Below are 7047 nucleotides of genomic sequence, written 5' to 3'. Positions count from 1 at the left end.
AAAATTGTGGGAGCGTTAGCACTTAGGCTATTTTGATCCCGTCACATTATACGGGGGCCAGCCCCTTACCATTACAAATAACAACTCTAACGTTGCATAATTAAAAATCTTAAAATGTTCTGACTTCTGTTTAAAAACTGAGGCTGTAAAGGAGCACTCAGCACACACAAGGACAAAAGGACAATACAAACAAAATTACACTGGCCATGGGGCCAGTCGCCAGAGCCTCGTTAGTCTTCAGTCCAGGGTGTACTACGTGGAAGTGAGGTTGACTATTGGGCGCCTACGTGGAAGGTACCCCTTATACCCCTATTTACGAAATACAATGAATACTATTGGTTTTAAAGGTACCGATACAAATGCAGATATTCAATATTATTAAGCTGTAAACTGTGGGGTGACAGCCTCCCCTTCCAACGAACTTTAGAAATGAATATGCATTTTACACGTGTCATTTAGATATATATGGGATGTGTCGACCGTAGCCGCCTTTTTCTAGCGCAGTAGCCGATGTAGAGATGACATAATATTGCCCCCTGAGAACCTTTTTATTGATTGATTGATTGATTTTGGTTTATTTTACTTCGCATTTCTGCCACTTTTGAGTAAATCGCGAAGATCAGGATGAGTGATGATATGGTGAAGGGACATCACAAAGAACACCAATACCCAGGCCAGGATTCGAACCCGGCACCCCTGGCGTCGTAGCGCGCTGTGATATACAGTAAAACCTGTCTATCCCGGAACATGATGGTTCCGAGCAACATTTTCCGTCTTAACAGTTTTCCTTTTTATAGAGGGTTGATTTTAAATACAGTATAGAGCGCTGCAGGAAATAATGGAAAGACAGATTTACATTTCGCATTACTTATAATGTAGAGTACTAATGCATTTACGTACATGAATAAAAATGCGATACAGTCGCAATAAGCATAGCAGAAATTACAATTATGTAACTACACAACATGTTGGTATACTTTTTACAGTATTTTAACAACGTACAGTAAGTACTTATGTATCTTTTCGAACCCGGGACCCCTGGCTTCGTAGTGCGATGTGCATAGAGGGAAAGAGAAAGATTGAAAGATGGAATAAGAGAGGTGAAAAAAGATTGAGATAAAAGTGAAGAAAAAAGAAAGAAACAAAGAGAGAAAACAAGAAAAATAGAAAGAACAAAGGATAAATAGGCAAAGAAAGGTGGAGAAAGAGGGTAAAAGATGAAAGAAACTGAATCGTAACAGCTATGAGTATTGTAGCGCATTCTTTCATATCGACAATGTTACCAATAAGAGAGTGGCAACAGAGGCGTGTTCCACTTACAGTATTGCATTGTTTTCTTGCGAGCGAAAAAAATAAAGGAAGAAATTTCCGTCTTACTGAGATTAAAAACATCTCGATGGTCTTTAAATGGTGCTCCGTTTCCGCCTTAAAGAGGTTTCCGCCTTAAGCAGGTCATTTTCAGGTATAAAATCGATCCGTTCTGGGGAAATTTGTTCCGTATTTACAGGTTTCCTTCTTATAGACGTTCCGGGATATGCAGTTTTTACTGTATAACCAATTCTCCACTGAGGTCGGCTGAATCGTTATCACTTTAGAGTTAATGCATACTGTACTGATACCTAAAATTACCCTAGGAGGCAGTTTTTCTTGCTCCATCGGAAATCTAGTTCATTGAAAGTGATTTTTAGCTCTTTTATGCCCACCCGGTTTGGCAACACTATTCAATTGGCGCGTAAGAACTCGCCTCGCGTGTAACATGCATTCTCACAGGAACAGCATGCTTTGTGCCACTTGTGACCAACACCAACAATGATAACATTCACAACACTCCGACAATGGGGAACAAATTTGGGCATTGTTGCTTCCTTGGAGATCGGCTGGAATCTGTGCTCTATGTATGTGAAAAGATGAGGCATCTTCCACTGCTGGAAACAATTGTCCTCCACCAGGAGAATGAAACACTTCCACAGGGAAGAAAAACACTTCTCTCAAGATTCATATTCATCGCTGCCATACGGGAAAATGCGGTATATTCCGCCAGGCAAACACCCAAGCTTTCTCAACACACACCTAAATATTTTCACAAAGGCCCCTTTTATGGTCATTTTGGCTCTAAATTTCCCGTTGCATAGAAAATTCTGGATAAACCCACGATTTCGGGTAATAAATAATCTGCTACCTAAGGGGTATGGTGGTACGAGACCTCCCAATCAAAAAAATCTAATTACACTAAGCTTACATCCCATTCACGTCCAGCCTCATTTGAGGACAGTCAATTGGTTACATTATTTTTGACATGTCATCTTCATTTTTGTTCTGTTATTGCTTGAAATGTTGTTGTAAGTCCACTAATCGGGACCGGACCTACAGTTTAAAGTGTGATCCAAACCACTACCGGGTATCGTAGCAGGGACCCCTTGATTACAAAGCGACGACGTTACCACTACGCCATCGAGGAAGCATTTTGCTTTCTTATGTTAATTGTACTATTCTTCAAAATATATATTTATGTTCTTCATATCTTCAGTAGTATTTTTATATTATCAATAATTTTAACTGATGTGCTGTGACGGTAATTTGGAATCTATTATTTAATACATTTTAAATGTGTGTTTGGTTTGAGTTGCTGTTTTAAGTCCACTTTATGCACAGTAAGGCTAATCGGGACTGGACCTACAGTTTAAAGTGGGATCCGAACTACTTGTGCCTCCACCGGGTATCGAACCCGGGATCCCTTGATTACAGGGCAATGACCCTACCACTGCGCCATGGGGGAGGCCCCTCAAATGTGTGTTCAAAAACATATTAATTGTGAAAGCAAACTGAGTTTACTAAAATCAGTATAAAATATGATTAAACTGTATTTTATATTGGCAAGCAAGGAAGATGTAGAAAGCATGTTTGAGATGCTAAACCACGTACAGTCACGGGCAATAATAATGGGACACCTAGATTCTGCAATATCTGATTCCCTCTTCGGCGATGAACGAATTTCAATACCAATTTTTCAATAATAAGTTAGTTCTGTAACCGCCGTTCAATTAGGCAACAAACAACTTGCAGGGAAGCGAGCATTTCAGGATATAGGTGTCCCATTTTTCTTGCTCTTGACTGTACACATTGCAGTGAGTGAAATGTAACACTATGCATCCAGTGTTGTATCCCCCCTACTCTAGTTAAAATAACAGGATAAGGTGAAATACTACTTTCAGCTATTAGTCAAAATATCCTATAGTTACATTATACATTTTTAATATTTCTTCCATGTGAGAAATTTATACTATATCCGCCCAGCGTTCTCATTTGAGAAGTGCACTGTTCCAGAAAATAATATGCGTCATTCTTTTCATCCTATCATATTAATGTAAATAGTTTTCAACTGAATAAAAGAAGAAAAATTAATAAATGAAGAAAAATAATTTGGGCGTTAATGGGTCTTTATTCTTTAACTAGCTCAAAAGCCTTCTTAAACCCGAAGGTTCATGGCTGCAGAAACACAGGCCTTCCATCTGCCCCTATCCTGAGCAAGATCTATAGAGTAGAGGCGGCGAATGTGGAATGGTCGGCAAAAGTGGAATACCATGATATTTACAACTACATACGTCTACCATCTATCGGGGTAGTTTAGAACCATCAGACGGTATGTACAGATGGCAGCACTGAAGCAACCCCTGCCATCCACTGTGAATGTTTGATGACAGAGCACATAAAGCTGTTTTGGAGTGAGCGGACTTTTTTTCGTTACCGTCGTTTTGTACACACAAAGCAAACACAAGGTAAGATTTCTGCAAGTGTTCTATGTGACATTGTTCACCAATGTCGTAGCTAAATAAGCATTGTCAATTAGGTGTCCTGGAAGTTTCCGTTATTATCTAATTTAAGATTAAAAAAGAAAAGTAGTTAGCGGGTAATGTGGAATAGGTGAGGGTGGTTAATGTGGAATACTATTCCACATTACCCTCTCTTTTTCAGGCCTGATACAATTTGTTAAAATCACATTTTTATAGTTTTATGACTTCCTGCATGCAGTTATAAGGTACAGCTAAATGGCAGAGAACGTTTATCTTGTTGTGGGGGTTCAAGACACCCTCAAAATTTCTGCAACTTGTTAATGAGAACATTTTTGGCAAATATTCCCTCGACATTGATCTTATTATGCGACAGCCATTCCTTCTTCAGCCCTTATTACTGTTCTTATTACGAAATTAGATTTTCCTAAACCCTTTCAGAAAACAAATAGAAATTGTGCCCATGTTAAGATAGAATAATTACTGTAAATGTATTATGACAAAAAATCCTATATTTAATCTGCATATTTAATGCTCAAAATGGTCTCTTTATATTTTGCAGATTCACAGACCCTCCCAGAATGCCGAAAGGCGGAGTACAGCAGAAGAAGTGGGACCCAGAGAAAATGACGCAGGCAGTGACAGCAGTCAGGCAAAAAGAAATGGTATTTCTGCGTGCCAGCAAAACATATGATGTTCCACGGGCCACATTATTTCGATTAGTTAGAGAACATTCTGACAAATCTGCAGATGACGCTGCAATAATACGTGTAGGTCGAAAGCCAATCTTCTCTTGTCAGTTATGTCTTAGAAATGGAATCTCGTTACTATGGACTCACAAAACGTGACATTTGTTCAGTTGCTTATCAATTAGCTGTTCGAAATAATGTGAAGCACCCATTCTCTGTGGTAAGAGAATGTGCTGGTAAAGACTGGTTTAGATTGTTTATGCAAAGACATAAAGATGTAGTGACTCTTCGAAATCCCACTGGAACCTCATTTGCGAGAGTAAATGGCTTCAGTCGCGAAAACGTGGCTAAATTTTTCAACAACTTGGAAGATGCCTACAAGAAGTTCAATCCCCCCCCCCCCCCCCCGACCGTGTGTATAACGTAGATGAGAGTGGCCTTACTGCGGTGCAAACCAAACAGGACAAAATCATTGCATTAAAGGGGGAAAAGACAGGTGGGTACTCTGACATCCGCTGAGCGAGGATCACTAATAACTGTAGTAACATGTATGAGTGCGGGTGGTTCATTTGTCCCTCCCATGTTAATTTTTCCAAGGAAAAATGAAAATGTTCAACTGATGAAATATGCACCTCCAGGTTCCATCGCCGCGTACCATCCCTCAGGCTGGATTCAACTCTCAATATTCACTAACTGGTTTCGTCACTTCATCAGTAAAGTGAAGCCAACCAAAGATGACCCAGTACTCCTCATACTTGATGGCCACTACAGCCACACCAGGAAAATTGAGGTTATTGACCTAGCTCGGGAAGAATCTGTTGTTATAATTTACTTTGCCCCCACACTCGACACATAAGCTACAACCTCTTGAGAGAACATTCTTGGGCCCTCTGAAGAGATATTACAACGAGGAGTTGAGATTGTTTCTCCGTAACCATGGGAGAAGAGCAACTCATTTTGACGTAGAACTCTTTTCCAGAGCTTACCTACGTGCTCAGTCGGGCGAGATTGCTGTTAATGGATTCAAATGCACAGGGATTCATCCCCTGAATCCGAACGTTTTTAGGGATAGTGATTTCATTGGAGCTACCAACACAGCCAGTAATGACGTCTCTCTACCTCCTGATAGTGTTAATCCACAACCATCCACATCTTCGCCAACTGGAAATCCCACACCGCCTGTACAGAAAACAATTTCACCATGTGAAAAGTCTACAAATGCTGTCTACACTCGCCGATCAACTCAACCCAACCATGCAGTAACACCATGGCATATATCTCCAGTTCCAACTACAAGTAATGCACAATCCAAGAGGGGAAGCAGAACCACTTCGTCAACTGTACTCACAGGAACACCTTATAAACATTCTCTACAACGCTCTCTTCATGAATCAGAAAAGAAGTCGTCAAAGAAAAGCAACTCGCGCAAGTGATGTATCTTCAAAGAATCAAATCAGTGTGAAGGGAAAAAAGATGAAATGGCAAAATCCAGAACGCAGCGTGGCAAGAAGCAGGAAGACATTGCAAGTACAACAAGTGAATCGACCATTGAAAGTGATGGAATCACCTCTGATCATTGTAGTGTGATTGGTGAAAGTGTAGGTCCGAGGAACCCAGACACTGAGTGCTTGTTCTGTGGAGAGAATTGGTCGACTGATGTTCCAGGCAGTAAGTGGATCCAGTGTTTATTGTGTGAATTGTGGGCCCATGAGCTCTGTAGTGCATCAGAGGGAGATGTGTTTATTTGCGATTTTTGCAAGTAAATTTGTAGTTTTTCATTTAACTGTGATATGATCCATATTTTATGTGACGTCACAAGTAGAAAATATGTCACTAATATTTTATTTTGTGAAAGAAAGCGTAATTTCCTTGTTATTCTATGTAATATTGCTCCTTATTAGTAATATATATATTTTGTTTAATGTTTGTTGTATTTTATGCTGTGTTATGAGTAGTTTAATGTATCTTTCTTTGCAAGAGTGCTCTATACGAATTTGTATTTCTAAAGATGTATAGATGTCAGTCTTGTTGATAGTAACCTTTTGTAAATAGTGAGTGATTCATCTGTACTTGAATCTGTGTTCTCGAAACAGTATAAAAGCGAGGATATCGCGTAAGAAATATCACACTTTCGCGACGGATCGTCGAAGCTTTTAAAACTAAAAAGAACTCCTCGGTGTTGTGCATACATCTTGGTATGGTAGTTCGGGGCGCAAGCTAGGCCTATGTGAACATAGGTACGCCGATGGCCATGCATTGATGATATGCACAATACTGCAACCATTCTACGTCAAATAATAAAGTTAGCCTAAAGATTAATTTGGAAATAAAAGACTAAAGAGCAATTATTGGCTCGGTTATCATTGCATATCTCTTGGTGTGGTAGTTCGGGGCGAAAGCTAGGTCTATGTGATCATAGGCTTGCCGATAGCCACGCATTGAGTTTTATGCGTTTTAATTGAGTCAATCCATCAACAAAGCGAAATCCTCGCCTTCGTTTCAAGTATAGTTGCATTATAATTGCAATAAATAAAGAATAAAACTTTTCAGTTTATACATACGACAGTAAT

The sequence above is a fragment of the Lepisma saccharinum genome, assembly GCF_977018435.1.
Source record: "Lepisma saccharinum chromosome 12 unlocalized genomic scaffold, izLepSacc3.1 SUPER_12_unloc_1, whole genome shotgun sequence".
Lineage (NCBI taxonomy): Eukaryota > Metazoa > Arthropoda > Insecta > Zygentoma > Lepismatidae > Lepisma > Lepisma saccharinum.
This window is presented reverse-complemented; position numbering follows the sequence as displayed.